The sequence below is a fragment of the Gossypium arboreum genome, chromosome 2 (assembly GCF_025698485.1).
Source record: "Gossypium arboreum isolate Shixiya-1 chromosome 2, ASM2569848v2, whole genome shotgun sequence".
NCBI lineage: Eukaryota > Viridiplantae > Streptophyta > Magnoliopsida > Malvales > Malvaceae > Gossypium > Gossypium arboreum.
In genome coordinates this window covers 84,193,839-84,199,383 of record NC_069071.1, presented here as the reverse complement: position 1 = coordinate 84,199,383, position 5,545 = coordinate 84,193,839, and the positions used below count along the sequence as shown (strand labels likewise).

Below are 5,545 nucleotides of genomic sequence, written 5' to 3'. Positions count from 1 at the left end.
ATAATGTGTAAGAGATTCAAAGACGGGTTAAATGAAGACATTAAATTGCTAGTTGGCATTCTGGAAATAAAAGAGTTCGTAGTACTGGTTAAGCGAGCATGCAAAGCCTAAGAGCTTAGGAAAGAGAAAAGAAAATCTAACTTTGAAGCTAGAGAATTAAGTAAGAGACCATCGAGTAAGTCATTTCAGTTGGCATCAAAGAGATTCTGAGATTATTCTAGCCGTTCAAAGGCTACTGCGGGTTATACTAGATGTGATCGGGATGGACCACCTACAAATTCGAAAGCTACCTCAGTAGCTAGTGTTGATAATGTTAGATCAAATCAACCAGAGTGCAAACATTGTGGTAAAAGACATCTCGACAGTTGTAGATTGCTTGATTGGGCCTGTTTTAAATGTGGATCGATGGATCATTTCATTCGTGAATACCCTGAGTTAGCTGAACAAAACATAGTACATAATGCGAGACTGAGTAACATGTTAGCTCGAGGTAGACCACCCAAAAATACGGGTAATGCGTGTAATAGTTAGAGTGGAACTAAATACACAGCAGTTCGATTTGAGGCTCGTGCACCTACTAGAGCTTTTTCCATTCGAGCTTGTGAGGAGGCTTCATCCCCAGATGTTATTACTTGTACATTCACTCTCTATGATACTAGTGTAATTTCATTAATTGATCCTGGTTCGACTCATTTTTATCTGTGTGAGACCTTAGTGTTTTGTAGGACTTTGCCTATTGAGTCTACTGTGTTTGTGATTAGAGTATCGAACCCCTTGGGCCAGTATGTTTTGGTTGACAAAGTGTGTAAAAATTGTCGTTTGATGATTTGAGTATTCGTGTTTTTCAGCTGATTTGATGTTGTTTCCATTTTATGTGTTCGATATAATTCTGGGTATGGACTGGTTGACTTTGCATGATGCTGTCGTAAATTGCAAAAGAAAGATTATTGATTTACGGTGCCAGAATGATGAGATTAATCAGATTGAATCTAATGATCTGAATGATTTACTGGTAGTGATATCTTCGATATTAGCTCAAAAATATGTGAGGAAGGGTTGTGAAGCTTACTTTGTGTATGTGCTTGATAGTAAAGTGAGCGAAAGAATTAGTACCAGTTGTGTGCGAGTATCCAGATGTGTTTCCTGAAGAATTGTCGGGTTTTCCACCTATCCAAGAAGTAGAGTTTGGTATTGAGTTAGTGCCGGGGACGACTCCGATATCGATAGCTCTGTACAGAATGGCACCTACTGAATTAAAAAAATTGAAAGCTCAGTTGCAAGAGTTGACAGATAGAGGTTTCGCGCGAACTCCCTAGGGTGTACTAGTTTTATTTGTAAAAAAGAAAGACGGAACTATGAAAATGAGTATCGACTATAGACAGCTCAATAAGATGGCTATAAAGAATAAATCTCAGTTGCCATGGATTGACGACCTGTTCGATCAGCTGAAAGGGGTCTACTATCAGTTGAGAGTTAAAGACTCTGATGTGCCAAAGACTGATTTCTAAACGAGGTACGGACACTATGAGTTTCTAGTTATGCCTTTTGGACTTACTAATGCACCTGCTATTTTCATGGATTTGATGAACCAGTTATTCAGACAATATTTAGATCTGTTTGTGATTGTATTCATAGATGACATATTAATCTATTCCCATAATGAATCCAAACATGCTGAACATTTGAGACTTGTGTTACAGACTTTGCGAGATAAACAGTTGTATGCAAAGTTGATAAACCGTAAATTATACATATTTTTACCTCATGTTTAATGCATTTTATGGAAGATTCCTCATTAGAATTGGTGAATTTGATGCTCCTAATGCTTTAATTTCATGTTTTATACTTAGGAGAGCATAGGAAAGCGAAAGAAACAAGAAACTGGCCAAAAACGGAGAAAATGGGCCAAAGTACGAAATCAACATGGCCTGGGCCTCCTCATACGGGCAGACCACACGGCCGTGTCAATCTAGCAGGCTCAAGCATATCCTAAAGTAATCGAACATGGGCGTGTGTCACGGGCGTGTCCCTGCTGAGCCCAAGTTGAGTCCAATTCGGAAAAGGCTAATTTTGAGGGCTTCTAGGCATCCCAAATCCTATAAATACAACCTAGAGGAAGAAGAAAAGAGGAACGGAGAATAGGGAGTAAGGAATTACTCCAAGGAAGCCGATTGATCCATCTCAGAAGCTGGATTCATCATCAAGACTGAAGATCTCTCTCAATTTCCCTTCAGGAGTGTTGGGTTTTCTTTATGTTTTATATTCTATATTCTTCTGAGATGTTTTGTAAATCCCCTAAATACCTAAGGGGAATGAAACCTAAGATGAATCTTGTTATTATTTTCTGAATCATATGATAAATATTTAACATGTTCTTAATTATGTGTTTTTAATCCTTGTTTTGATATCCCAGGATACTGATTCAAGATAAGTCTTATTCAGAGGAGGAATAGACCCTGGCTAAGAGTACATTTATCATAATTAAGCGAAGTTGATTGTGCGCCTAGAAATAGGGTGACAAGATTTTGCCGGATTAGGGTGAAACCTAATAAGGGGATCCATAGATCGAGTTAATGCAACCCTAAAGTGTTAATTAGAGAAAAGTCTCAGTTATTCAATCTAGGGATTAGATGTTATTAGTCTTGAATAGGGATAATAACATAACTTAGGGATCTCTACGGAACAAGTTGAATGAATAAATCGTCCAATTCGGAGCTAGAATAACAAGTAAAGTCTAGGTGGATTTTTCCTTAGGTATTGCCTTAAGTCAATCGATTTTCCCCAAAAACAATTCCCCAATTCTTTTCTCTGTGCGTTCTTAGTTTATATAATTAGTTAATTAAAACAAAACCCCTTTATTCTTAGGCTAGATAATAAAAAGACAGTCATTACTAGTGCTTTTAGTTCTTTTGGGTTCGACAATACGGTCTTTCTAAAACTATGCTACTGTTCGATAGGTACACTTGCCTACATCGCGATAATAGTTAGTTCAAGAATGAGTAATTATAAATATTTAAAACCTATCACAAAATCACACGATCAAGTTTTTGGCACCGTTACGGGGAACTGAAATATTTGGAACGCTCAGTTTTTATTACTTTAGCCATTTATTTTTCTTGCAATTTAATTTAATTTTATTATCATTATTATTTATTAATTTACTTTTTCCTTCTCTTGGCAGATTTTTATAGTTTATGCCTAGAAGAAACCCGTCAGGACCATTACTTTTTGAAGAAAAAATCGATCATACAGTTCGCAGAAATCAAAGAGAAATAAGGAGAAGCTTATGATACATAGAGAACGAGCAAGAAGACGATACTTAACCCCCAATAGAAGAGATGGCTGAAAACCAAGGCAATCAGCCACCTCCTGCAATTGCGGTTAATCAAAATCCTACTCTACGCACTATGTATGATTATGTTAAACCTTCTTTAACAGGAATTGAATCTAGCATAGTTAGACGTACTGTAGCTGCAAATACTTTTGAATTAAAAGCTAACACTATTCAAATGATATAGCAATTTGTTCAGTTTGATGGTTTGCAGGATGAAGATCCCAACGCTCACTTAGCAAACTTTCTAGAATTTTATGATACATTTAAAATCAATGGCATTTCTGATGATGCCATTCGTCTTTGGTTATTCCCTTTTTCATTAAGGAACAAAGCTAAACAGTGGTTGAACTCATTACCACGAGGGTCAATTACTACTTGGGAACAAATAACCGAAAAATTCTTACTAAAATATTTTTTGCTGACTAAAACGACTAAATTACGTAATGATATCTCTTTCTTTGTGCAGATGGATTTAGAAACACTCTACGATACATGGGAAAGATACAATAATCTTTTGAGAAGGTGCCCTCACCATGGGTTACCACTTTGGCTTCAAGTACAAACATTCCGCAATGGTCTGAATCCTTCGACTCGGCAAATGGTTGACGCAGCTGCTGGCAGAACCATGAATAATAAAACACCGGAAGATGCCTATGAGTTTATAGAGGAGATGTCATTGAATAACTATCAGTGGCAAGTCATGAGGACAAAGCCAACAAAAATAGCATGCGTTTATAACGTCCATGACCAACATTAGTCATGCTCAGAACCAACCCTACCAAAAACAATCCCCAAACGATGGCATTTAGTATTACTTACTTCCATTGCTTCAACTGATGTAGCCTATCACTCCTCTGGTAGACCAAGTTCAACACAATTTGGCATTGTCAAAATAACATTTGACATAACAAATGATTAGAACCTTAACAAATTAACAAATAACAACATTACTCACAACGCTTGAAACAAAACTTCTGCCCTTACCAAAATACTTACCAATCGACAGCAACTTGTGCTGGATAGAACCCACTGCTTAGGAGAAGAAAAGTCGACAGAACAGGAAGGATTGGAAAAACCAAATATTCGGCTAATGGAACAGAGAAACACCAAAGGCGATCCCCCTTTTTGAGAGAAACCAAAAGCAAAAGGGGGGAAGGGAAGAAAATATTCTGTTTTAAGAATGTAAGGGGAACTCGATAAAACCCGAAGGAATAAAGAGAGAAGAGAAAAGGGGTATTCAGCTAGTGACAAAAGGAGAAGGTAAATGTTAAGGACCAATTGGGAGAGGGGAAGAACACGAGTTCGACAAAGGTTAATAACTGTAAAAGAGATATAAAGATGAGCAGATAGTAAAGAGGATGAAATAGCAGGAACAACAACCCAAACCCCTAGTGCAAATAGTAGAAAAATAGATGATTGAGGAAAGAAAAGAGGAGAAAAAGGGAAGAATTCGAGAAAGTAGCAAAAATAGATTTGGCAAAATGACCTCAAGGGATTCGAAAAATGGGGAAAAGCATGGCCGAATGGCTAGGGACACCAAAGACAAGCCAAATGGTTGAGGAGAATCCCATTTCGGCACCACGACTCCCTCATTCCATGATCCACTCCCCAAATCTCTCGTAACATCCCAAAATAGGGTCTAAACAGAAAAATGGTTGCAAAACCATGAATCTGAGATAGAAATGTTTATTCTAATTAATTTTTATAATTTTCCGTGTGATTAGATGCATGTGTTAGAGTATCGATGAAAAATTTTATAGATAGCATGCTTAATTTACCTACTAGGGCTTAATTGCAAAAGTTTATCAAAATGAGTTTTAGATGATAAAGGATTAAATTGAAGAGTATAATTGAAGTAGAGGTCCTTAAATGGTAATTAGACCATTAGTTTTCATGGACAAAAATGGACATACATACATAAAAATAACTAAAGTTTTAATGAGGGGTGTTTTAGTCATTTGGTAATTAAAAGATTAAAAAAGGGAAAAAGATGGAAAAATGTGCCCATCTTCTTCATTAGGAAAAAAATTCAAGGGTTCTTCATAGCTAGGGTTTTGTCAAGCTTTCAAGCTTCTAAGCTTATTCTAGCAATAATTTAACCTAGGGTTCATATTTGGAAAAATACCCATAGGTAAAATGTGTTTATTTTGATGTTTTATGGTAGAATATGAAGCTTGAAAGTATGTTAAACAACTTGAGCTAAGCGATTTT

At 36.6% G+C, this 5,545-nt stretch overlaps 1 non-coding gene across 1 annotated transcript; it reads right to left on the bottom strand.

The window, feature by feature from the left end:
* Window positions 1-3,767: 3,767 nt before the first annotated feature.
* Window positions 3,768-3,874, bottom strand: LOC128289552 (small nucleolar RNA R71). Its single transcript, XR_008279197.1, has one exon. It is a non-coding gene; the product is annotated as a small nucleolar RNA R71 (small nucleolar RNA).
* Between the last annotated feature and the right edge of the window lie 1,671 nt (window positions 3,875-5,545).